General features: G+C 46.7%; 1 protein-coding gene across 2 annotated transcripts in view; it reads right to left on the bottom strand.

The window, feature by feature from the left end:
• The window catches only part of Rel (nuclear factor NF-kappa-B family member relish), a 139,480-nt gene that overhangs the window by 110,759 nt on the left and 870 nt on the right, over nt 1-27,851 (bottom strand). The window lies entirely within an intron of this gene.

The raw sequence follows: 27,851 nt of genomic DNA, 5'->3' as shown, positions 1-27,851 counted from the left end.
GACAAATTTCAAATAAACCCCTGCCCCTTTTCTCTATTATTTTCGCTAGAAACACAGCTCACTATAGGTTCCTATGTGATGCACACGCGCACAGTGACTTTGGGAGTAACACAGCAGGCCTGACTGACCGGATTTATCCAAATGACAAGCACGTACGTGCGTTGATGCAATGACAACTGGAACAAGGGGAGTATCAGACATTGCGAGCGACGTGTGAATATTTAAAAAAAAACTGCGCTTGGAGGCACGGACACGTCCGCACTTACAAGGAAAAATGACATGCGTCGGTGCGATGAAGGCGGCGGAATTCGTTTCTTACTGCTCAGTGCTCAGGGCGCAGCTACTGATCCGGAGTTCCCGGGTTCGAACCCGACCGCGGCGGCTGCGTTTTTATGGAGGCAAAACGCTAAAGTGCCCGTGTGCTGTGCGATGTCAGTGCACGTTAAAGATCCCCAGGTGGTCGAAATTATTCCGGAGCCCTCCACTACGGCACCTCTTTCTTCCTTTCTTCTTTCACTCCCTCCTCTATCCCTTCCATTAGGGCGCAGTTCAGGTCTGCAACGATATATGAGACAGATACTGCGCCATTTCCTTTCGCCAAAACCAATTATTATTATTATTATTACTGCAGTTTCAAGAATTTTCGGGAAAGAGGTTTCTTGTTGCACATGTACATCTTCGCAACTGCGTTCTTGTCTGTTATGTCAAGTGCAGGGTTTGTTAGCAACGGTTTGATAAACTTCTTGCATATAATATGCCACTATCCTTGTTCTCACAGGTCAGGACAAGGAAACCCGCGATTTTATTCAGACTGTGGAGCAAGCATGTGTCCAGTTGTCTTGTGAAGATGCGTTCGGTCTTTGAGCATGATATCGACGAACTTCTTGAGGCCCTGTAACACTCTTAGGAGCACTGAAGTCGGTTAAAAGAGTCCGTCCCTGTCTTGGTGGGCAGTCAAACTGTCTACAGTAGCATTTCCTTGGCTGGAAATGCAAGCTACAAACTGCATAATGATTTGATGTTGTGTTTGGCTTCCAGATATTTCTTCTAATTACCTTGAGCACTCTTTCCTGGAGTTCTAAGTCGACAGGAATTTCATGGAACGAAACTCCAGGGTTCTTGTTTCGCTGACTGGACATTCAAAACGGAACGCCACAGCAATGCAGTTTCACTCGCTACTCCCTCCAGCAACTGCAGTCATTGACGCGTCACTTGTCAAACGGTAACACTAAACATACCACACAAATAATATAAGAAACAGCGCACCAGAAGGCATACTTTTTGCTGCAACAGCAGTCACAAGAAAATTCTGTGCTGCCTGTGTGTCGTCTGCTAGAGGGTCATCCGACAGCGCCGCCACACGGCGGGCGCGCGCTCTACGGCGGGCAGAAAAACCCCTGACGCTTCAGGCATGTTCTTCAGGAGGCATTGATCTGGGCCGCCTGGGTTGAGGCTATGCATGTGTCGACTAGGATTGGAAAATACGCAGACGGGATGGCGCCTTTGCGCGTCGTCTGCTAGCCGAGAAGCGCACAAATGGAATCGTGTTTATTGCTGAGCGTGTGATAGCCTCTTCTAAGATAACACTTTGTTTGACAAGTCGGCCGATGCGCTGTCAGCAACAAACGAAACGAGGACAAGACAGTTTAATCCCAAACGGCAAAACGAGATTATCTTAGTAGTGAAAAGCTCAGTACGAGCGCAGTTTAATTTCAGTTTAAAGAGGCGCGGTCACTGTCCTTTAGACGTATTAATTGCCCTCTTTTTATTTCTCCTCCAGGACCTAATGAAGTTTTGTTCGTGTGTCGCATTTCGGTTCCTTTGTTAGCGTTCCATTTGTTATTGACATTACGCCCTTTGCGACCAGTTTCGCAAACTACATGTTCAACGAAGGAAACAGCCCGCTAATCTCGCTTGGCGCCGGGCTTTCTGCGCACGGTTAGCGTCATTTTAGGGTGTCGTCTGCGTGTACGCGTGGGCATCACTCGGCAGGGTGCACGCGGACGAAAAGCGAACCCATGAGGTGGGCGGTCTGCAGACGGCACGGCGTGCACGTGAGAAGCGCATACTTTACGGTGTAATTTGAATGCTTGTGCATTCAAACATCCATGCCTTTCCCTCCTCCTCTTTATCTCTTTATCTATCTGAATGATAAGTGCTGCGTACGTGGAGGGTAGGTGATGAACGGTGTGTAGTTGGCTGTAAACCAGGATATGGCAAAGGAAACTTGTTCGGACCTACCGTGCTGAGTTTAGGAATATTTGAAATACGCAAAGTATATGGGTGTTGCGCGATGCAGAACACATTAGGAACCCAAGGTGTCCGACATTAATTCAAAGCCATCTACTACACTGCCTCTGTTAGCTCAACTGTTGTGGTCGAACGTTAAACCTGACATACCTTACCCCCTTCCTGAAGCGTATACTAATACTCACTTCAGAGCCGTACATGAAAAGCAATAGAAAAGACTGAAAGATCAGACGCGAAACACGTCTGCGTGGGGAGCGCGCGCATATAGACCCCAGCGCAACGCGGCAATGAGCTGCATGGAGCAGGCAGAAGACGACGACAAACGCGGAGACGCAGGCTACGGTGTCTGCAACGTGTCGCACGCGGCGCTATCTCAAGTCTTATCAGTCACCGCGCGGGAGGGCGACTTAGTGGGTCGAGAGAGTCCTGGAAGTTCTCTCCCTGCAATGCTCGCTTCCTTCTGGGAAAACCGCGCTTCTTACGGTGCGCGGGAAATGCACCATGCACGTAGAGGCGAGTTTGTCCGGCTTGATCAGGGCTGCGCTAGCCTGTGCTTCTACATACAAGACATGCACATTACGTAAAGCCACATTGGTCCCCCGTATTCCCCGCTGACGCGGTCTGAATGGAAATGCGGACTGGTGTGATGGAACGCAGTACTGCTCAAGCGTTCGCGGTGTACGAATACGGTGAGGCCTTTTTTATTTTACTTAACTGAGCTGCAAGTCAGTGAAGCCCTCACAGAGACGGGAGACTGGTTGCGAACTGTAAGCTTTTATTTTCTTTAATGCAGAACTTCGCTTTACAGATTGTTTCGCCTAAGACTTTCTGCAATTCTTAAAAATATAGTTTTTGAGTTAGAAGAGCGCTTTTTTCGGCATGGCATTGTAAACGGTCTAAAGCATCGGGGCAAAACTGAGACGTGCTAATTAGCAGGCTGTTTAACTAATATTGGGTTTTTGACTTTTCAACTATTATCATTTATTTATTTATTTATTTATTTATTTATTTATTTATTTATTGTACCCTCAGGGCCAAAGGCATTGCAGAGGGGAGTGGGTTTAGGATAAACAACAATGAAATAGAATAGAGTGAAAATAGGCATTACAAAATAAATTTCCTCCAGAATAAAACAAATAACAACATCCAGGAAACATAAATAGTATAAAAACAATGTATACAATACAGTGGAAGCAGATAAAACACACAATCAACTTTCTCCAGAATAAACAATATTAGCTACAGCGTCATGAAAGATTTTATTATCAGGAATGGCTGCAATATCGGGGGGGGGGGGGGGGGGGGAAGGCGGTTCCATCCACAGATGTGCGGGGAAGATAAGACTGAAAAGAAGATTTGGTGTGGCATGTTGGGATGCCAACCTTGTGGCGGTGATCGATGCGACGTGAGAGGTGTCATTATTGAGAGGTGTCAAGCCCACCATTATAAGTAATATCCATATCAGTGTTTAGAATTTTGAAAACGCGGTTACCCTCGGCGTTATGGCCAAACATGCGCTTTCGAGAAGCTTGCAGACAAGGCAGCCCCTCCAGCGCATGCAACTCGTCGAAATAGCCAAAATTCGTTGGGCCACAGCGCCGAGGGTAACCGCGTTTTCGAAATTTTAAAAACCGATATGGATATTACTTACACTGGGCTACACGCCTCTAAATAAACAAGGAGCCTAACAGCAACAGTTAAAAAGTTAACTATTCAATATAAGTTAACCAGCCTGCTAGTTAGCACGTCTTAGCTATATTCTGGTGTACTACGCCGCTGCCAATGCTCTGCCGGAAAAAGCGCTCCTCTAACTCAAAAAGCCTATTTTTAAAAATCGCTGAAAGTTCTACTTGAAACCCCCCGTATCCTCGCTTGCAACTCCTCCCTTGATATCTTTGCGGCTTACGTCCAATCTCAACGACGACCTTAATAACACGTACACGTGGTTTCACAACGACGAGTTACTAATCGAACCTACAAAAACACAATTCATGACTTTCTTATCACACCACATAGCTTGTCGTAGTACCCCAATGATTTTCACCAATTCCCATCCTATATTTCCCGCTGAACGGTGTTCGTTTAGGGGCATAGAACTTGACGTCTCATTAAATGTTTGCCTTCATACTGCTCTTCTTAGAAAGGAAACTGCCTATCAGAGTTCTCTTGAATGCCCGACATTATTTCCACTTGTCAACCATAACAACACGGCACTACGCTTTTATTCATAGCCATCATAATTACTATATCACAACATGGGGCCTCATGTACCATTCTCACATCACACCGCTGCAACACTTACAAAACAAAACTCTACGCATAATTTCCTTCAAGTTCATGCGGCGCCAATATTTCTACATTTTCCGGCAACCTAACGTTATTGCCATTTACGACCTAGTCACGTATCACTGAGCCCTTTTATCGTATTGCTAGATCTCACTAATCCCCATGCAACTAAGTTCTCATCAAGAAGTAACTTGCTTCTCCCAAAAACCCGCACCCATTACGGAATCTTCCCAACCGTTTTTGCACCAATTAAAGCATGGAATAATATACCTCTGGGCACTAAAATAGGTTCATCCGTGCATTTGTTCAACCGCGCCATATCGATATTTTATTCTTCAATCCCCAACATTGGCACCTAATCAAATATTCCAGTCACCACCTTGCAAAGACCACTATATATATATATATATATATATATATATATATATATATATATATATATATATATATCATAATTTAGTGCAGAGGACTTTTGTATTTGTAGCTGTATTTGTATCATGCATTCTGTATTTAGTTCTCGCAATATTTTTATTAATTTCTGTTTGTTTTATTTTTGCGATATTTGTACTTGCAATTGTATTGGTAAAGATTATTTCAATTTAAGCTATCTTTAGTTTTCTGCCAATTTTGGTTACCACCTCTGGCAACATTTCCATTTTTGAGCATTATACTCAAGCCAATAAATATTATGTGCAATTGCTACGCTTTTGCTGCTGCCATCTTAAACCTAATTTTACTTCAAGAGGCCCAAGTACAGTGCTTCACTACGGGATGCCCTATACTTATTCAATTTAAGTGTACCGATCTTACGTGACCAATTATCTTGAAACTTGCGCGACAGATTCACGTGGACTCACTTTTGCGTCGACACTTCACGGCAGCATTTTTGCGTTCCCACAGCAGACCTCATGAGTGCAAAAATAAAGGGCACTCCGGTGACGGTCTGTAAACTTACATTGTATGCATGATACGTAACCCCGTATGACGTACGCAGAATACACAATGGCATTGCATTTCTGTGGCAGTTGTCACAATCGTTTATTCGCTTGTGTTTCTGCATTTTTTTTTCATTTCCTCAAGCATCGACTCTTCTCAGGCGCCTAGAATATGGTGTACATATAGCCGTCCCTAAGTCTCACCCGACAATGGCCCGTCGCTTGTCATTTAGAAATAAAACAAACAAATCTGTTCATAGACTACCGATTGCTGTGACAGTCCGTAATCCACATTGAAGGACAAAGGAAGCGCTCGGTTACAGATTGAACGCCAATTGTCTGCCGAAGTTTCTAGAGACTGTACCCAAAGGTAAGAAAGTGAGAGAAGAAGCTTTACTGCGCCGGAGCACTAAGTCGTCGAGGACGTCTTGCGCCGTCACGACCAGCTGCTCTTTTGGCCAGCTTTAAGCCTGCCACGTAGGGGACTGAATGGCAACGGGACAGAAGAAAAGGGGATGCTCTGCATGAGCATATGGTTCGGCGCATGCTGTGGAAGGGCGCAGATGATAGAATGGGCAAGGGCGAGGATCGCATTGAGGTGGAAGGGGCGAAGAACGCGTGGGGGATGATGGAAATGTCAGGACACGGAAGGGTTAGAAGGGCCTCTCTGGTGTTGCCATAATGAAGATGAAGGCAGCAGTGTCTTTCATTCCAGTTTCTAGAAGTGAATGGTGGCTTTACTTACTACTATAAACCTCTGCCCACCCTTTAAATTAATATAACTAAAACAATATAGCAGCGCCACGTACAGGAGGGGTCAAAAGTTCCCTGGCCACAGGGTCTGCTTTCCGTCGGCATTTCCTGGCACTTAAGATGCCCATAAAGGTATCAAGGTACCGGAACATTGTACTGGTTAACCTCCCTGCCTTTCCTCTACCACTTCTCTCTCTCTCTCTCTCTCTCTCTCTCTCTCTCTCTCTCTCTCTCTCGAGGGTATCGTAACTGCCTCACTATACTGCTCAAAAACAGACCATGTGGCCTGGGAACTTTTGGCAGACCCTTTACGTTTATTTCGTGCGCGAACAACCAGTGCCGCGAAAGCCGCAGTTTTAACCAAGTTCAATACAAACATTGCCAGACGATCACCAAAGATGCTGCGAGTTAAAGCTGAAACTCGCTGCCATCCATCTATCTTAACTTGCGCAGTAACTAGCGGCTTTGTGACGGCAAGCTCACGGGCCACCGCGCGATACGAGCCACAGTAGAACTGGGGAGGGGGGGGGGGGGGGGGGGGCTGTAGCGTGTGCTATTGCACGCTGTCATGGCGCTAGAGCGGGGGATCACGTGAAAAGGCTCGAAGGTCAATCTACCCGTGCTCTGCCCCTGTGCGGACGTCGAGACGTCGCGAACCTGTCCACCGTCCCTTACTCGGCTGGCGCTATTAAAAGGCTTGAATATTTCATAGGTTTATTCCGATGGTGTACCGCGTTCAAATATGTGCAATTAGTCCAGGAGTTTGTTGCTTCCCCTGGAAGAGACATTCCTGCAAATCGCTGCGTGCAAGTGAAGAGGAAACTGCTCGTCAGGCGAGGCAGCACACAGCGAGACAAGTGCCCAGCGAGATATCAAACCGCCGCAAAACATCCGATAAGAAAAGCAAACTTCCCGACGCGTCCTCCCAGAAAGGCAGCGCGCAAGGCTACATGTATGAGCTGAATACGAACGTTGTGTCTGTGGTTATGCCGTATACGATGGGCAGCACGAGGGTAGCGAAACGTATACTGACCGGCCTCTTTCTTCTTGTGCTAGCCTGTTCCCTATAAAGTGTCCGCGCTGATATCCAACGGTCCGACTAAGCCCCTTCTGACGGCTTGTCGGAATGAATCGGCGTGGACAATGCCACGCTAAGGGGCCGTCCTAGCAAGCGGAACTCGCCCGCCAGCCCCGAGCGCGTGTGCCGCCCCATGCCAAAGGGACACTGATGGCAATTCCATAGAATGTTTGTTCTCAGTAAAATCCGAAAGGCGGATTTTATTTTTGCCTTTGTTGGCGTTTGTTGGGCAGAAAAAAAAAGTTTGTTTTTGGGAAATTCGAAGTCAGAATATTTGTTATCGCCGCTTTGTAACTCATTAATGAAGTTGGTGGGGACGTCGAGCGCATTGGACACTACGTGATCGGTGACAAAGAAGGAGTGAGCTGTGTGGGCTAGTCTCATGTTTCTGATCTATAGCTGCCTCATGTATTTAATATTATTTTTTCCAAGAAATCGGCCAGTTGCTAGAACCGCCAATGTAGTGTCGAGTGTTACTTTCCTTTATCCCGTTGTCTTTGCGCTACACTTGTTTAGTAGTATCATGCCATAGTTCCCAATAAACCCTAATTTTCAAAGCCACAACCAAAATAAGGCTGGGAGAAGACGGTAAGGACCATTTATAGTAACGTTGGTGTGCCTTATGGAGGTGCGTGACACAAATTTGGTGCTGAAATCTGTGGCTAAATCTTTTCGTGTGTGGCAACGGATTGGAGACGTTCGCTTGGAACTCCTGTTTGCGATATTGGGCTTCCTACTTCAATATGTAAAAGCAGCCAGGGTTATGCGCAAAAGAGAAGTGCACATGCGTCCATAAAATAACCCAACAGCATAGATGTGTATATAGCTGGTTTCTACGCAGGTATGTATTTGTTTAATTCCGACCGAATATACTTGAACAGGTTGTATTTTCTCCCTTTTCATTTCTGTCTCAGTTTTCTAGTAGAGGTTTTATTGTTTGCTTCCTCCGTGAGGGCCTGTTTAGCTGTTTCACATTAGTTACCTCAGCAGTGGCTAATTATTCCCTTGCGGGTAACTCTGAGGACGCACATCTAGTGGGTACGTGCCCCGAGAATAGCGACCACACAGTGCAACGTGTCGGGTCGCGCTTTCGTTAGCCGCATCAGTCCATGCACGCCATTCGGTCAGCGTAAATCCACATGGAAATTCGATATCGTGCGGCTATTGTTACACTGCCAGGTAATTTGCTTTGGAACCGTTCGGTATGTGCTATAATTCCGCGTGTGTATCAGAGAGCGAGGTCATATCTGAGTTCATCGGTGCTTTTCCCGGTTCGATTTCGTAATGCTGAAGTGGTCAGAGCGGAGGGCTAGAAATCAACCTCGCAGATAAAATGTCGCGGCGAGCGCGTACCGCTTCTTTCCATTTCGAAACTATACCGTGCGCCACTGGCACGTCATACATCCTGACGCCTGTACCACCGTGTCGCCGACGAACTCAGCAGCCAGTTATAGGAAAAGAGAGGTCAGCTTCGCGCCTGGGCGAGCAGATGGTTGTTCTTATTACTCTCGGCCAAGGCATTTCGTGCCAACACATTTCTCTATCTGCCGCAGTGGCCTGGTGGACATATAGCATTCGGCTGCCGAGCTCAAGGACGCGGGACCGGATAACGGCAGCGGCGGCCGCATGGCGATGGAGACGACATTTCAGTGTACGTTCAACAGCCCCAGATCATTGAAATAGTCCGGAACCCTGTACTACAGCGCCTTTCATAGTCCATATGCTGCTTTTAGATTTTACATCCCAGGTACAACACATCTGACCTTTGAAACACGGATGAGTTCCCCACAGAAAGAGCAGTCCGGGTACAGTGCCAGTATTCCTCCAGACAGGCATGTAGCAAGAATTTTTTTTTTTTTTTTTTGGGGGGGGGGGTGGAGAGAGGCCCAAGGTAATTTCTTCTAAATGATGTGTGGAGGGGCGGGGGGGGGGAGGCTTGGGTACGTGCCTGTCTACAGTAACCTATAATATGCTCTAGATTGCAGTTAGAATCATTTGAACTTTACAGAAAGAACTTGTAGTTCCGGTAAATCGCAGCGTCGTTACATCTCTGCTTTTTTGCCCATACCATCACTTAAGATTCACGAGGGGAGAGTTCTGATACCGTAAACTTGTTGACGAGCTCAGGACCAACGTCTTTAGAGTACTACTACAGTTAGCGTAGCTGATGACAAACCATAGTCTGACCTCTACCCGTCATTGGCTGGCCGAGTTGAATCAGCTGATGAGTATCGGCGCCCCAGAAGGCGTCTCAACAACGATGGATGGATGGATGGATGGATGGATGGATGGATGGATGGATGGATGGATGGATGGATGGATGGATGGATGGATGGATGGATGGATGGATGGATGGATGGATGGATGGATGGATGGATGGATGGATGGATGGATGGATGGATGGATGGATGGATGGATGGATGGATGGATGGATGGACGGACGGACGGACGGACGGACGGACGGCCGGACGGACGGTCAGACGGGCGGACGGATGGATGGATGGATGGATGGATGGATGGATAAGGCTGAACCCTTTAAATCGGGCTGTGGCTCAAGCGACTTAGCCATGACTGGGGAAATTTTACTCTTGTCTTGATTTTAGCCACCATCAGATAACCTTCGCTTGGTTACTTTTACCCCGCTTAAAATCTACTTTCCCTTCACTGTCCTTCATATCCTAGCAAACAAGCGCCATCTATGGCTAGTTCTGATCACAGTCGCCATGCTGGTATTCATGGCGAGCTGCAGCAGCCCATGGATCTGATGGGTTAACTGCTCTTGACGTTCCATTATCGCGTACGTCATTTGGCGCGTTTATTGCGTCACGAGTGGCTGTATTACAAAAAAAAATGGTTTAGTCCAGCTATAAAAGGTTATGCGTGGCATACCTTCTATGGCAAGTGGCTGTGGCTAGAGCGTAAATCGTCGTGCCCTGTGATTTTGCCTTGCCTTCTTTGGTATTAGATATGTAGCCGTTCCAATGCGGTCGGAAGTTACGTTGTCTGCAGCAGTTCGAAAAGTGAAACTTTAGAAGATCCATAATCACACAATGCTAAAGCAATAGAGTACGAATGCACTCAGACAAAACAATTCTTTAAGGATCCCAACTTCCGAAAACAAATAAATAAAATTGTGACGAAAACAAACGTCAAATAACATTACTAATTTGGACAAAACTATTTAACACGCGCTGGACACGTCTGATATGTACGAAAAAAAACCATACACCTTCTACTTATAGACAAGCGACAAAGTAGGGTCACCCACGACCAAGAAGGAGAGAAAATATTCAACTGCTTTAGAAAGGCATGAAGCATGGGCGAAAGCTTAATGCTTTCTTTCTCCCAGCGTATTAATGCCCCAAATATGAATATGAAAACAAATATATACTGCTCTAAAGCAGGATACAACTGTGTGGCGGTCATTGCAGAAATTGCATCCAACCACAGATACGGCACCACTTTGACGGCATCTTGGCACATGCGGTACATGTCATCCCGACATTGTTTTTCGAGTTTCGAGCCAATAGTGCCCAGAGTAGCATCAATCTAATTGTTGTCAGAACTCACATAAGCTGTTTTGCGATGCGGATGAAAGGTTTGCGTGCGACGTCCAGCATCTAAACCCCGAATAAAAAACACGGCTGCTAGCTTGGCCCCCCGTTTTCAAACTTGCCTTTTCACGTAGTCTTTAGATCAGAACTGAACGTCTCGTCAGCTGATGCTGGACAAGCAGACCCACCTTATCGAATGGCAGACGTTAAATACTCGAGTGGATCTCAGCAGAGGCAGAAGGATGACATGGTCCTCAAAGAAATGAGATAGGCCTTCGAGCGAAAAGCAAAAAAAGACATCTACACAGAATTGATGCATTTCTTTATAGTCAAGGTAAGCATGCTGCGAACCGAAATAAAATCTCAAAGACCTACGGCATTACGTACGCCAGCAGTGAAAGCATTACGAACACGCTACTTTGCCATTATAAGCACAATCATTCCTGTCACATTCGACATCCAAGGGGAATTGCAGCCTTTTCTGGTTATTTTGTCAGGGGAACAAATTTGTGCATTTTTTTGTTTACTTTCCGAACAGCAAGGTATAGATGCTCTCGCTCCTTGCGACAGGTACGTACCTGGCATGTATTACATGCTTGTAAGATTAGATAGCTTTGTTCTTTACGCACGCCCATCTGATGCACATAGATCCGCGATTGACGCAGAAAACAAAGATAATTTATTTGGCTTTAGCAAGAGTACATGACACTTTCGTAAGTGAGGCACGGTGTATGCGACATTTCGGAACTTCTATTGAAGACTGTGGACATGGGCCCCGATGAGCTTAGTTTATTTTTTTCTTTACATTGTGGCGCAACTTGAATATAGTAATACTATATGTAGATTCTTCGGGAGGAGATACCGTTGTCGAATACTCGTAAGTGGTATATATAGACACCTCCGCAGAAAAAAAAAGAGTGCTTGGAATCACCCTTAACTGCTCTGTTTTACAAGATTTAGTACGTATAGGCATGTGCGAACAATACTTTTTCGAAACTGAATCGAATACGAATAGGCTAGTTTCGGTACTCAATCGAATACGAATAGTGTAGTTCGAAATAAAATCTAATACGAATCGAGTAGTGAAAGAACAGTATCAAATACGGGTCGAATTATTGAACGATTACTCGCTACGTTTGCGAATATTCGTAAATGACGAACAATAATGCGAAACAGCAATTAGCTAGCGGCGGCGCTCTAACTCACGGAATAAGAGCTGAAGCTGAGGAAAGGCGAACAACTATCTCGACTAAGGGGCACGAAGATGCTGTGGGGGACAAAATTTTACAGGATGCGCGACAAGAGATTTTAGCTAATAGCTGACATGTCTGTTGGCGATCACCTGCTGTCACTAGCACGCATCACATCACACGAGTCCGAATTCCACCTCGACAAATGTGGTCTCCAGTCCGCGGCTAATCACAGAGCTATCAGCTTCGGCTCCCGATGACGCGTCCTGGAGGCTGTCGTCCCCGACAGTACAAAACTGTCGCGCGGCGCAAAAATTACATTTTGCTACTGATGATGGCAGCGCTGAAACTGGCGCCACATCTCCGGTGACGAGAGGGTCGAAAGTTATGAGCCACGGCCTCCGGTATCGGGAACGAAGGCAGAGTTTGCTGAACCTGTCGCTCAGTCTTGGAGACCACATGTACGAGCATCGTGAACTCCGCCACGCAAATGCACCGCGTCACGGCACTGAACGCGCAGACCAATCGCGCCAGCATATGCTGTGCGGTGCAGAGTGGACCTTGTTTCTGAAACATCCGTGCAACAACTACTCCAACAATTGAAATCGTTTTCGATTCGTCCAGAATAATTCTCAACTTTCAGTATTCCAATAATTCAGTGAATCGAAGAGAAAGATATTCGATTCACTATCATAAAATTTCGAACAATCGCAAACCCCCCGCCATTTAGTCCACACAGTGCAGCATGTGCCCCGAGGCGGCCGCTCGCCCGCTGCGCACGGGAGCCGGCGAGGAAAGCTTCAGGCGGCTCCCCGCCTATTCATATCCTTTAGCGCAGCAAAGGGCGAGGTTTCAAGGCACAACGCGAAGCAATAAGCCATCTGACACGCGAATAAAGCGTAGTGGTAGTTATAAGTATACTCCAAACGGCTCCTCCGGACGCCGATGGCGAATCAGATGTATATAAGATGTATCGCCGGACGCAGCGCACCAGTACTTTGCCGCTGACCACAGCACAAGTGACGAAGGCTGGCGTTCAAAACCGGGTATACGGATAGTCAGTGCACGCTCATTTGCGGACCCTTCAGCTTGGTCCTTCTCCCGTCTCGTGAAGTAGCGCAATGCGCAGTGCATGTACAGCGATGGATACGCGGTCATCATAAGGCCCCTAAACGGGCGAACCAGGAAGGATTAGGCCACACGACTGCGAGAGCATGATTTCGTGTCGCGGAACGAAAGGTGCGTTACCGTTTCACACTCACGTATTCAGCTGAAACAATTCATGCGCCGCGTCCAGTTTCCTCCATACGAACTGGAGTTAACGTCCCACGTTCGCTGTTTTTCGTCTCATTATATGCGCTTTTTTGTCGCGAGGAATTAAAGCGCCTTTGATGAGCTGCATATTTGCTTTTCGTGAGCTATCAAAGGGACCTGTGACGTCGTCCGTGACGCTGTCATAAAAACTCTGTTCGCAGGGTTCTATGCGGTGTTTTTTGTGACCATAGCCTCTCAAGTATAACATAGCCATCAGCTTGGCTCGGCTTGACCATGGGATACCTATATCGGCATTGACTTCGCGGAGCCACTGCGCGAAAAAGACACAGACGCTTGCCGTTTTCGAGCGGTGTGTCTGTGAAAACGATGAGCGACAAACTTGTCCATCAGCGTGATATCTTTAGCACCATTGCACTTAGGTTAATCGAACCCAGTGCAGCCAAAATGACCAAACGCCGCGATGCTCCCTGCTACGATGTCACGCGCAGTTATGGTGCCGGTATGATATGTCGGCAGGGTTTTTACAAATTTCGGCGTTCACGTTAGGCACGCTAGCTTCGGAAAGCGGCGAACGGGGTAAAGAAAGTAAACTTTGCAGCTTACAGCGATGCCTCAAGGTTACTTCAGTGTCCCACTAACTTCACTCTGAAGCGCTGCTGTGAAGTGCTGCCGTGATGCATCAGTAGTGGTCGGTAACACTGGGATTCTTCCTTTTGATAACGTTGCTTTCCTTCCAGCACTGCTACGTGTGATCTCTCAATAGAAAAGCGGCGCTATGTGTAAAGCCAGAGCCCTCTAAATTATCTTGGTTCGACCATGCATTTCTCAAAAAAGCCGCAGTATTGCAAGGTGCAATTTTTCCTCGTGCTCCGGCGCCTTGAGGAGAAGCCTGAATAAGGCATTTCTTGAGGTGGCCGCACTGGGAGCGTATAGTGCGCGCAGCTTCTATAAGCTCTGATGCCTTCAAGTGATAAGATGACAAGAACGCGAATTTGGCCGGGAAGTGCGCCTTGAGGAAATAAAACGACGGCCTTGCAGACTTTGCACTATTTCATTTTTTAAAATTTCCATTTCGTTTTCTCTTTATCGGTTCCAATTTCCTGCTTAATTTTGCTGCAGCAGGGAAGAGACATATTGGAAAATATATAGAGGGTGTCCCTCCAGCCGTACATTTATTCACTCCCTTTCTATCATCCACGACGTACCCTTATCCTTAACGATACATCACCGCCACTATCAACCCGACAGGAGCGATTGTACGATGTTTGAGCCAGATGACGTGGGAGCTGGTAGGAGATTGCGAATAAGCGTCGGATTTTTATCCGGCGACGCCTAGGCAGTGTGAGGCCTACCGTAGTAGTATATGGCTCTGGACTAATTTCTACCCCATTGGGTCTTTCAAAAACACGCACGTCAGTCTTAGCAATCTAGAATTCATGCATCGATGAGAATGCTGTAGTATCGGCCAGCATTGAATCCGCGACCTCGTTCGCAATAGTGCAGTCCGACACCCACGGCGCCACAGCGGCACGTGGACGAGTATATTTCATAGCCTTCGCAAGAAGCGTGCCTTTCACAGCTATTCATGCTAGACCTCTCGCTTCTCGCAAAAGCCGTCTCGGGACCCTATAGTACAGTTGCTGCAAATTTACTAATCTTTTTTATTTTACGGGATCTGCACGTAATGTACGCACGGAACGCGTACGCATTCTACGTATGCATACTGTGTTCAAACCGTGCGTCTTCTAAGCCAACGCTCGCATCACGTGTCTTTCTCTTTGCAGACGTATATATCCGGGTTTCGCTGTTTCGTTGCGTTCGTACTCTCGCCATGGGAAGCTGCGGTTCGGGTGACTAAGAGCCAGCTGTACTCAAAGTGTGCGCCACGGCGTTTCGCTCCCACATCTTAACTCCCTTTCGTATGAGAGACGCTGGGCGCTTTGCGAGAGATGACCGTTGTTCGTCGGTCGCAGCAGCGCTCCTGTGTACAGTCGGCAGCAAAAGTTTATAGGATGCGTGCGATCGGGAGAAACCCAACTGTAGCGCCAAGTCGCGGTCCACCCGCCTGGTGTTGGTGCCTGCGGGTTGCGGATGGAGCATGCGTGCCCTTCATACTTGCTGGCATTTCCGGGGATTTCCGGGGGGGGGGGGGAACTCAGCTCTCTCCCCCCACCCCAACCCTACCAGAGAGGAATGGGAGGCGGCCCTGCTTGGCTGTTCGGACCTTCAGTCCCAAAAGGCTTTGGTCAAGAGGGCTAAGCTGGCGGCTTCGGCCAATGGGGTCCCGGAATAAGGACTCCACCAATTGCGGGGCTCTTTGAAGAGCCTCACCTCTTTCATTAAATAAAGGCTTTTCACCACCACCACCACCGGGGATTGGTTTGCGAGACGGTGCCTGAATGATTTTTTGTTCCCGCTCACTGTCGTCTCGTAAGCCTCTGTGGCCAAAAGTACACGTCGCAGCAACACGAAAGGGACATGTGGCACTTCAAGAGCAAGGAGTTAATGATTACTCATCAATCATACCTGAGAGGCGTATGTTTTCTTAAAGCTAACTTTCCCCTGGACACATGACAACCTTACTGCCCTTTGAAGTCTAGTGCACAAGTAAAAAATATACTCGGCTGTTGATTGTGAACAAGTTCTTCCCCTTTATATTGCTGTAACCTGTACTTTCAGGCGGCGGGGTTAAAAGTGCATGCGTCCGTTCCTTTGCTTTGTCCGTTATGTTATTAGTCGAGCGTGTAGTGCGACACTGATGAATACACACTCTTCACGACACTTTACGCGGAAAAATTGTTTTTTCCGGTTTGTCATCATCGGCGTACTTAAAAACGCCATTTGGTTCCTAATCGGCGTTAGTGTTTGACCCCGGCCCGTGAATGCCCATTGCAGGCTTCCTCGAAACGCTTAATTTCATGTTGTTTTCAAAGATAACCTTCTGCGCCGGCATCTACAATACCCCCACGCTTTCCTTGTTTTCGAGCAGCTGTATGCGGGCCGCTGGTGATCGTAACGCTGACACTTGAGGCTTGATCGATGGGGACCACACTTATCTGCAACGAAGTCAGCATTTCCCGGTGACTCTGTCGAGGCGCCTACGCAGTCTGAAAGCTTGCCGACGTTCTTAACTCGTCAGGAAAAGTGAAAATGAAATTCGGGTGCGAATACTAATGATTGTAAGCTGTTTCGAATTTCTCTGCGATTCTTTTTACTGAGATACGATTACAGAGCGTACTGTTTGTTTGTTATTTTTTTATTTTCTTTCGTCAAATGGTTAATTATCAGTTACCGCTCGCACTAAACAAGCTAATTGAAGCTAACGTTAGCTTTCCCGATATTACTCTCTCCTCTCTGCGAAATATTCTACTTCATCTCAGTTACCACTAATACATCAACCATTTTGTATTATGGACCTTCTACTCTTATTTGTTGTTTAATGCTTAACCGCCTATTTTATTTCGTTCCTTATAATTCCTTGTGTTTGTGTTTGAATGCGCACACTATGGTGTTTATTTTCTTGACTGTATACTATTGTATATTGAAGCTGACTGTTATGCTAAAAAAAATTGTTTCTCGTCCCTGTCACTGCCACCTGAACAGGAGGTTAGAACTCTGTCAAGCAGAATGCCGCTTTTTTCTCCCCTTCTCCATCAAATTGTATTTGATGTGAAGGAAATAAACTTATTATTATTATAAGAGATTGTTCGTGGATGTTCAAAAAGTTGTCTTTCAATTGAATGGTCCGGGACACGGCACATGTAGCTGACTTTGGCTCTGCATTCTTGAAGTGTACTGAGAGCATTGTCTGCAGCGTTGCTTACAATGACCGCGGAGGGAAGGCGCATTCATGCATTTAAACGCTATGCCGGTTTTCTCTTGGATGAATAACACGGAATCTTCAGAACAGATGAAAAGGGCAGGCCACTGGTATCCGAAATTAAAATTAGGGGAAAAAATAAAGTCAAGAAACTGTTTATGTTTTCGGTCGCGTAGAAGGTTGAGAAACACTTAGCAATGACGTCAAGGTAAAAAAAATGTGTAAACAAAAAGCTAAAGGCAGACTGACGCATGCGCTGCACAAAAAGAGACCTCATCCCACGCTCACATGCGCGTTTATCTGTTCCGAACGGCGTGGGCTGCTGGGTGGCATACGATGAATTATTCGAAGTACTCGAGCTAGAAAAAGATCAGACCAGATTGAACTATACGGCATGGTTAGGAACTAGTGCTGTCATAGATATACGCCACCATTTGAAGTCATTTTGTTGCTCGGCGCGACTGGCAAAGCCCAATGCTGGAAGCTTACCGTTCAATTCATCCGCCTGCGAACAAATGCGTGTCTTTCAGCAGGAGGCAATAGAAAGAAAGGATTGTCCCTGAGTTCCACATACAAATACCTGGAGGAATATGTACTGTCTGGCTGTAACAGCACCAATTTTAGCGGCAGCGAATAGCACAGTAACTATAAAAAGATCGTACGATATTTTGCTGCTACTAGCTGCGGCTTACATGGGCGCACAAAGCGAACGTACAGCGCACAGTATACGTCCCCAAAACATGACAGCAACAATGAAAAATTAGCCATTGTGAATTCCCCCCACCCACAACCGAGGGTGTGTAGGCTGATACACTGCTGAGGCTCGGCTATGGAAATTTTCCCAATATATTGAACGTGGGAATGACAGCTGTGACAGCTACAAGAGGATGTTTAGTGCGGCAACAGACTTTTCGTCGGTTTCAGTTGGGACCCTGGGTTCTATACAGAGAGTATGGTCAAAGTTGAATCATTCTTGTCTTCGTCAGGAGCTCTCAAAAAGGTAGGAATCAATGCGAGAACTTGCGGGGTGGAGGTGTAAAAGAGAGCAGGAGGCTTCACGTCCACTCCAAGAGTCGTTAAAACACTTTTAGGCACTTAATAGCAGTCCTAACAGTAGGACCAACACACGTAAGAACACATTGGAAGAGGAGATGCTACTTTTCCTTTCTGCCTCGGAAGGAATTTTCTCCATATGGGACATTTCCCAGCGCACAGCCGAAAGCTAGAAACGCGGCAGAAAAAGGCTGAATCATGTTTTGGAGCCTAAATTATCGTATCCTAAGCGTTTGGGCAAAATAGAAGGCACAGCGTGCATTTGGGGTCTTCAGGAGAATATGAACAGCGTCTCCGCTACGAAAGGAATGTTACTTTGCGTGTTTACAGGTGTGTTTAATCACAGTGTCTTTCGGAATGAGAGTGGTTAATGGCCGGTGGTATCGTTTGCTAGGCTTATACCCCAAATAACCAAGTGGTTGAAAAGCTCATAGCTTGACAGGAACAAATTGCACAGCATGTCACGAAGCACGCACACAACAAAGCTTACAGCATCTTTTAAAAATAATTTGTAGACCAACGCTAATATGCACTAACGAACAGTCGGTCACTTAACGTATTCTATGAAATGCATGGTAAAGTGAGTGCCGCAGGGTATAGACCATAGACTAGAATTTTATCACCCGTACAATCTCTACAGTCCGCCGCGACGGCTCAGTGGTTATGGCGCTCGGCTAATGTGGCCCGAAAGACGCGGGTTCGATCCCGGCCGGGGTGGTCGAATTTCGATGGAGGCGAAATTCTAGAGGCCCGTGTGCTGTGCGATGGCAGTGCACGTTAAAGAACCCCAGGTGGTGGAAATTTCCGGAGCCCTTCACTACGGCGTCTCTCATAGCTTGAGTCTATTTGGGACGTTAAACCCCCATAAACCACAAACCACAATCTGCACAGAAAAAGAAAGTAAAGAAGCGCTTAGCTTATCCTTTACATTTCTTTTTTTTTTGCAAGGAAATCCCGGAGGAATCGTTCCAATTGAGCAGTATAGCGCTTAGTCTCGCATACAGCACGTCAGCAATATATTGTCTTTTGTGTGCTGTGTGAAAAATGGGCTCAAGAAGACATTTAAAAGGAAGATAAAAAGAACAAGGTTATGCAGTCGTGGCCTAGTGATCTGGGCGTCCGCTTCGGCTGCCGGAGGTGGTTGGTTCGAAACCCACCGCCGGACACCCACCGGCAAAAATGGGTACAAGCCACCCCGGCCTAGCGCCCGGCTTTCTTTAGGGGTGTGTGCTTGGAGGAGGCTCCGCAAACCCCGCTGCGCCCCTTCGGGGGCAAACTCAGCCTGCAAATGTGGTTCATGTTCCATTCCCCAGTGAAGAGTTCGACTCAAGGCTCGTACGCTCTAACCAGCGTCAAGTTCAACACTATGGTCCTTCGTCAGAAGCGATTCAGAGTATCACTGCGGTCATGGGCTAGTCCGGCTGTTCGGCTGTCCGACTTCGTGAGAAAAAAAAAACGCAGGAACAGAAATCCTGAAACCATCGAGATTTGCGACATCGTTTATCGCAGGCATACATTTTATTGGTGACGTCACAATCCGGACGGTAAAACCGTTCGCGCTACGCCTTTTGTACAAACCCGTACAAAAGTGATCAGCTGAACAGTTCTACAGGAAAATTCTGGAAACAGAGGCTGCCGCGAGAGCAGACGATGCCACTACCGACACGAAGACCTGCTTACAAAGGTCGCTCTTTTGTCAGCGAAGCTCAGGCAGTCAGCCTGCATGCTCACTGAGTAAGGAACCCACTTGGTTGTCCGAACGGCACATCGTGGTGACGTTGTGAACAGCTCCGAAGTTTGCCTCGAGTTTCAGCAGCGCCGGGCTTTCAGGGGAGTCCGGCAAGCCGTAATGAAACGTCATTCAAGTTCGTACAATACACAAAAGGCTCTGCGTGTACGGCAGCTGCCCCCAGGGCACACGTCATTCGACGATGTCGCACTCACTGGCTTGCCGCGGCTGCGGTCCCGAGTCCCGAGCGGCCACTCGTGGTCGCCCTGTATGGGGTACTAGCGCTGAAGTTTGCGGTGCCGATTGCAGCGCCATAACACACTGCCTAGCGAGAAGAGCAAGCAATTTTGGGTAGTACTATTAGTACTTTTCCGCGCCACCTTCAGGCGCTTATTGGCGTGAGCCTCCGCGCTCGGTCGAAGGCGCACGTGCCGTGCGTCAGCTATCTGGGCTACGCCGAGATAAGCTAGACAATGAATGCTGTCAGCCAAACGCTGGTATCCAATCGCTCAGAATGTGTTCTCGCGTTTGCAGCGGCCCAAGCGGCTGACAAAAGCAATTTTGAGTCACCGAATGGAACAACTGCAGTGCCACCTTGGCAGCGCAGGTTCCCCATACGCAGGAGCGGACCACGTGCGATGCTCCCGTTTCCAGAGGCCGCGAAAGATGTGCACCCGAAGAAACGGCGCCGGGCCACTGGCCTCATTCTTGCGTGCTTGCGTCACCACTGCCTCTGGCGTGCACTGGCGTTCGATGCGTTCGGTTAGCTGATTGGTTTGCTTGGTCACCCTACTGGCACCACTATCGACGCCTGCGGGGTATTTCACTTCCAGCTGAACGATTGGAGAAATAATATCGGTGCGATCCCATTGAAATAGCTTTGGTTGCAGCCGGATACTACTCAAGAAAGGAGCGGTAAATGCCCCTCATAGAGAAGGCCGTCCAGCCAATGGCGTGGGGCTCAAAAACTGATGCCCTACACGAAACGTAGCGAAGAAATTAGCTTAGCCTTGAATTTTATCTTCGTTCCTGTGGCGCGTGCATTACAGGCACGCATTAAGGCGCAAAACGACGAACACTGCGCGTAGGGTTAACTTTCAGCGAAGTTAATTTATCACATCACGACACCGAGAAAACCATATGCAGCACAAGCTAAGCTGCGAGCGACCTGATAACAAAATGTATACGTGCCCACGTGTATCCACTTTCTTGGCGATCAGTCGCTGCCGCTGCAGTTTTTAAAGGGAACAATAAGTGACATTTAAGGACCCAGCTACGTTTAGCGCAAAGAAAAACTTATCGTCATAAGCATGTGAGGAAGCAGTGCTTTACAAAAGGTCATAAATATTTTCCACCTGATTATTCTTTTACAAGCGTATAATCCGCTCTGGAAACGTTGATAAACAAGACCAATGGCGATTAGACGATGCAAAAAGAAAATAAGAACAAAAACGAAGATCTTAGCCGCATTAACTCATATAAGCCTAGCGTCCTACATGTAGGACAGCGCATTTTTTGGCAGTAACTCACAGTTTTTGTGTAAAAGCTTGCACCCGCAAGGGTATAAGTTCGAGAGGGTGTAAACTTTTCCTGTGCAAGTGTTGTGTTCTGCGCCTACAATTTCGTGCGTTGTGGCTACACCGTGATTTTTTTGTGCAAAAAAAAACGCAATTTTTCTACATTGTCGTAAGAAAACCGCCCAGCGTGATGAGAAATGTGGTATTAAAGTCGATCCCAAATTTTTGAAGCTTTGCCACAAATGACAGGTAGCGAAGTTCCCTAGTATCCTACATTGTAGGGCGGCTCAATAATCTGTCTTGAGAAAACTGTTTCTGCCAATAAAAGGATGATTCTGAACTCTGAGCTGAAATAAACATTTTATATCGAAAAATGTTTTGATTTTTGCCAATTTCTGAAGGTTCGGCATATATGAGTGAACCTAATTTTTCTTTGAATGAATCAGTGCTAATGCGATGTAATTAAAAAAAATTCGTTAAAACAACGGGCCCGCCGCATTACTTTAAACTGAAACATATATGCGAAACGACTTTTTGTCAACACTTTCACAAACTTTAATGTATGCACGAATGATTTTTTTTTAACAGAAGGCACGATGTCCTTAACAGCGGATAGATGCAGGCGGGGCCCTCCACTAAGGTGTCCCTCATGTGAAACCAATGTGTCGCTTCGGGGCGTTAAACTGCTCATATTACATGCTACACCATCGGCGGCTGTAGCGTCTTTTGCGTGAGTACAAAGTCGTGGTTTTCGTACCCGGTCGCGTCGACGCGCGATTCGAAGAAAGCGACGTGTAAAAACTGTCCATATTGAGATTTTGGCTCGCGTCAAAGAGCGTCGACCACGTGGTCGCAATTATTCCGCTGTCTTTCTCGAAGCGGTTCTCGTTGAACGCGCAATAGCTTTACGGGTCGTGTAAAACCAGTGAATTTCAACGTTTACACCACCTACTTCAGTAAAAGGTCGCAGGACAGAACGTTTCCCCGCGAAGTCAAGCAATAAAATACACCTGTATGTACCGATGTATACTATTCTGCTTTCGCGCACAGTTACTTTTGGAGGGAGGGAATCGAAGGCTTAGTGCGGCTTAAGTTTAGCCCCTCGCATCGGTCGCGGAATGTCGCTTAATTTACCCATGTTCCTCAAGGATCACAACAGCGACTTTTTATTTTTCTCTCCTTTCGCCTGTCTGCCTGAAGGAAAAACGCAATGTGCGTACATGTGGTTAGAGGTACAACCCTCTGCCACAAGAGCAGTACTACTTCTTTGTGAGAGGCACAGTTTTCTGCCATAAAGTGATTTGCGTCCCGTTCGCTGCAAGTTCGCCTCTCATCTGTTGTAGCACTCAGCGTTATCCCAGTCGACACTCTTGAGAGCTCGTCTCGTCGTAGGGCTCCGTAACAATGCCAGCTGCTAGCAGATCGCATGAGTAATGGTGGTACAGCGGCAGTCGAGCTTAGTCTTCTCTCTCTCTCTCTCTCTCTCTCTTTACTGCAATAATTTATGGAGGTCTCTTTCGAATTTTTTCCTCATGGATACAACTGTCACGACCATTTCTTTCTTCACAGCGAGGGCTAAAAGCATCGGAGGTATTTTTCTCGTTATTAAACGAAAACGGTACTCTACAGTTGGCAGCAAAAGTTTGCGGGATTGGGGTGTGCCGAAGACATTGTATTTCGACGCAGACAGATAAGTCAGTCGTCAGAATCACTTGCAGGAATGAGGGGATGCGTATGTTTCATCCGCTGGCACAGTCACCTGGGCCACAGAGCCGCAAGGCAGTGCTCGCCCTCCGAAAACTTCTGCCGGCAGCTGTAACACATTATAACTAGGGGGTTTTCAACCGGAAAAAGAAAACTAATAAAAGTACCGCGAATTCAGTTTCTGAAATTCGGCCTCGACTGAAAAGATGAGCTTCTTTGACATGCACGCCACAGCTAGCTGACAAATCGAGTAGGAGTTATACTCCGTCAAAGGAGAAAATTAACAAAGTGCGGAAGCCAGGACAGTGGTGATTGGATTAGGTAGCATTGGCTAAAGCAGCGCAGTTGTACGTCTTGAGGAACTGCTCAGCTGCACGCCTCTCCGTACTGCGTGAATACATCTTGTCGCCAGATGTCGTCTGCTGTAGCGTGGCACTCCTCCCTGCCATCACCCACTCAGGCAGTTACTTGGTTAAGCAGGTTTCTCCACTGCATGTAAGGACACTCGAACCCATGCCTAAGTGTCGCGAAAGAGAGTCATGCTCTTGTTACTGCGATGGTTGAGCGGCACTTTTATCACTGTCATAAAACGCAGCCCAAGCGATGCCCCGCCCTTCTCGATCAACCTTGCGTAACAACCCCGGAATAACATGGCAATCCACACTTTAGAAATCAACTTACATTTGCGTTTTGATCCAAAAGGTTCATATTTTATCTCCCGTTACTTTATTCATTGGCGATAGTATTTCCTACTGTAAGCACAGCTATAGGTGCTTTGGCAGTAATTAACGACCATTTCTCTTTTAATTACTGGTTCATCGAATGCTCAGGATCACAAAAAAAAATCGAGGATAAAATCTATGCAACTTCTGACCACACAGGTATTCCATAATGTGTCGCCGAAAAAAAAATACGGCCATTCGTACATGCGGAATAATACCCGCTGAACCGAACAAAAAGAACTAAAAGTGCGTTTTGAAATAAACGCAAAAAAAACCCCGAAAAGTTCAACCCTTAGTTATAGCTGAGTGCTGGGCTTGTGGTAACGGGAGTGGTTTAAGAGTCAAGGACCCTGTTCACTTGATGTCTGTCTTGAAAGTCTGATCCTCAACGAAACGTACGAAATTGAAGAGTTAATCTTGAGGACTGAGCGTTCTCTTCAGGAGTTTTCCACGCCCTGCGCGCTCGTGTGCCGTGAACGATGCATCTGGAAGCCCCTCACTTCAGCGGCACTCGGCGTCGTAGGCATTCTTTCGGTAGCTGCTTCCGTGGCAATAACAGATATCCCGAGGGGATCACGACCCGAAGCACTGCTGATTCGACGGGGTTCCGAGTTTTCGACGGAGTATGTATTTAGCAGTGATTGGTTTGTTACGGGTTAATTTAGCATTCCTCATGTCGCGAGTAAGATGGTTTTTTATGCCGTACAGCGAACACAGTAAATTATAGTTCACGAAATAGAGACCGGGGTATAGCATGTCCCTCGTCATCTTTATGCAGACAGACTTTGTCACAGGTAGTAACACTATTGTTCCCCACCAAGTTCAAGAGTAATGTGCTTATTGAAAGCAGGAATTGCTTCTGCAATTCTTCGGGCGTTTGCTTGACAGGTCTTGGCATTTTGGCATTGCTATATTCGTCAATTGAAACACTTTGTACGGAATTTTACACAACCCTGTAAAAGGTGAACTGCTGGTGTTTCACGCTGGGAAACAAATTAGCTTACTTGAGGACTGACTATGCTATTTAGATGGAAAAAATATCTCTTTGCGATGGAAAGAAAAAAATGGCATCTGAAAGAGTTAGCTGGCGTTAGGTAAGTTTGGTTTTATGGGGTTTAACGTCCCAAAGCGACTAGGGCTATGAACGCCGCCGTAGTGGAGAGCACCGGATAATTTCGACTATCTGGGGATCTTAAACATGCACTGACATCCCACAGTACAAGAGCCTCAAGCATTAAGCATCCATCGAAATGCGACCGCCGTGGCCGGGGTAGAACCCGCGTCTTTCGGGTCAGCAGTCAATCACCTTAACCACGGGTACACCGCGGTGGTGGAAGTAGTTTAGCTCGCAGTGCTCGTAACTGCTCGTCGCATACTTCCTTGGACGCAAGCGCCGTATGTATGCGTTATTCCTACTAAAAAAATCGAGGAGGCATGTGGAAGCTCACACTAAAATGTTTATAAAAACGGCCCGCATTCACAAACCGCCTGTAAATGAGCCCCAAGGATTGCCGTGCCATTGATTACCTGGCTGCGTCGCTGTATTTCATATTCGCGCGTCTTCACCCTTCGAGAGCTGTTGCAGCGAATTGCCCATTGCACTTACTCCCTCACATTTTTTTCCTGGTCTTTCTTTTTACGTTTAACATAAGTTCCGAAAAATAAAATCAAGCGTTCCATGCAGCCTTCGCCACCGTATGCGGCGGAGAAAAATACGGAGAAAAAAAAAAGAGAGAGGAAAATGAACGATAACACCGAACCCGCCAGCCCTGCACTAGGTGACGTCACAGCGGGTCGCTATCTGTTTCGTACGACCAGAGGCGGTGTTGCAGCTAGTGGGCGGTGCTCGTCGGGCCAGTGCAAGTTTGAGCGAGAGTTCATGTATACCCCACGACGTCATGGGAAAAGTTACTGCGCCTGCTCCTGGCGCCTCTAGCCTTCTGGTCATCTGATTCGTTCCAAGGCCCCATTTCGTCGTACCCGCTCTATGGGTGCCGTGTGTGTGCGCGAATGCGCGTTGGAAAATAGTACTATCCTCGACTGAAGAGCTCTCAGTTTCACCTTACGTTCGTACCCGCCCCGTGCACAGTCTACATCAGGGTGCATTTAAGTGCAGTACTGCGCCGTATTTCCCCCTTTTCTGTTTTATTTGCTGCACATTCAAAATTAGGCTACACGAATAACGAATTATGGTCGTAATGATCTTAACGCCGGGCCAGCTGGTAACAAAGCATTTAGTAATGGGAAAGCAATGCACGACGAATTTACGCGCTTCGTTGCGTTTTTCTAACTTGTGCGTCTTGTTCAGGAGGCGCGGCACGATGGTATGCGAGATGTTAACTCGCTGGTTTGGATTTAACATGTCTTGTTGCGTTCCCGAAATGATTATCTATTGCCCTAATGTTCCAGTGCGCAAGTTCTTGAAATAAATTGCTTGAAAATAATGGGAGCGATGAATTCCATGCACAGTGCAATTGAGGTAATCATTCTCAAAGGCTAGAACTGACTCAGTCGAACCCAGGGGAGAAGTTCCCCGACATCCTGGTGTCATAGAGGCGGAATCAGCACTGCGCAACTATTTCACGTGGCGTTAAAATTTATTATTTTATTGTTTTATTTTGTTTACTTTGCTTTTTTACATATACATTTGTCAATTAAATATCTGGTAAGCATATTTTATAGTTCCTTCCTGTCAGAGTTCTTATCAAGTACATGATAGGCACCGGAAAAAGGGAAGAAACTAAGAGAAGCAGAGGACAGTATTTAATATCTCACCGCGATTCCGGGACAAAGGCATGCGGGTTAGGCTGAACACAGAGCTTCTTCATTCATTCATTTTACGCTCAGGGCTTTGTATTACAGAGGTGGGAAGGCACGTGATTATCAAAGAAAGAACACTAGAAAACCGCGAAATTCGGATGAAAGCGCCATACACTGGAACCTTTTTGAAGAGAGCTGCTTGAAATGTTTGCGGCGTTTAAACAGGGCGCACTAGGTATACGTACGCATGTGCACCTCTCATCGACGGGAAAAATTTATTTGCCAGAAGTAAAGCATACCGGCGAGTGTTTACATTTAGATTAATGTCTTTCTTTGCTTCAATTACCTGTGCGGTCTGGAAAAACTATGAGGTTTTTCTAATTCATTTCATTTCTCATTCTTTTATTTTTCGGCAATATGCACACGACAATACCAGCACGTATTAAACGAGGGAAGACACATAGAAACAGACTGTTCAGTGTTCAAGAAATGTTCTATCCTCAACAGATGCTTGTCTATTCGTAGCCAACCTTTGTTAAACGAGCTTTTCGTTGTAACAGCCGAAAGTGAGCAAGCATTCCCACTTTGATTCGTTAGATTTGCACAAAAAAAAAGAAAAAATTACAGTAAAAACGAAACGATATCATCGACGTATTTCAAAGGAAACCAACGACACAGAGGAACAAAACGAACAAGAAAGTCCCGATAAAAAGAAATGAGCAGAGATTTTATAATGCGGCATGTTCCCTAATGAAACAAGCATCGTAAACGCAAAGGACCTCGACGCACCCGTGCACAAGGCCGTGAGCGCGTCGTTTTTCTGACTGTACTGCGCGCGTTGTGATGCCTATTTCAAGAGGAAAAACCAAAAAACCCAAGTGTTTAGACCCGCGATGCTTCCATTCTCCAAATGCATTTATATATAGCGCTTCAGCATTCACTATCGCAAGAACTTGGCCCATTTAATTTAAAACTACCTCGTCAAGGGCTGAGTACCATCCGCACTTCTCGATTTATCCTGGCAACGTCCGCCTGCTTTGCATTTACCCTTCGACGCTCTTGTTTTTGAAGAGGCGGCCCCTGGAATTTACTCGGAAAAAAAAGGCCTAAGCCTAAACAAGGAGACTGGCCCATGAACGAGGCCTAGCCATGAATAACAGTCGTATGCGCGTTATTTACTTGACTATTTGCGAAACCGCGACAATGAGGCTTGTACGCTTCGAAA

The sequence above is a fragment of the Amblyomma americanum genome, chromosome 1, assembly GCF_052857255.1.
Source record: "Amblyomma americanum isolate KBUSLIRL-KWMA chromosome 1, ASM5285725v1, whole genome shotgun sequence".
Classification (NCBI taxonomy): Eukaryota; Metazoa; Arthropoda; class Arachnida; order Ixodida; family Ixodidae; genus Amblyomma; species Amblyomma americanum.
The sequence above is the reverse complement of the archived record's forward strand: the minus strand, read 5'-3'. Positions and strand labels throughout refer to the sequence as shown.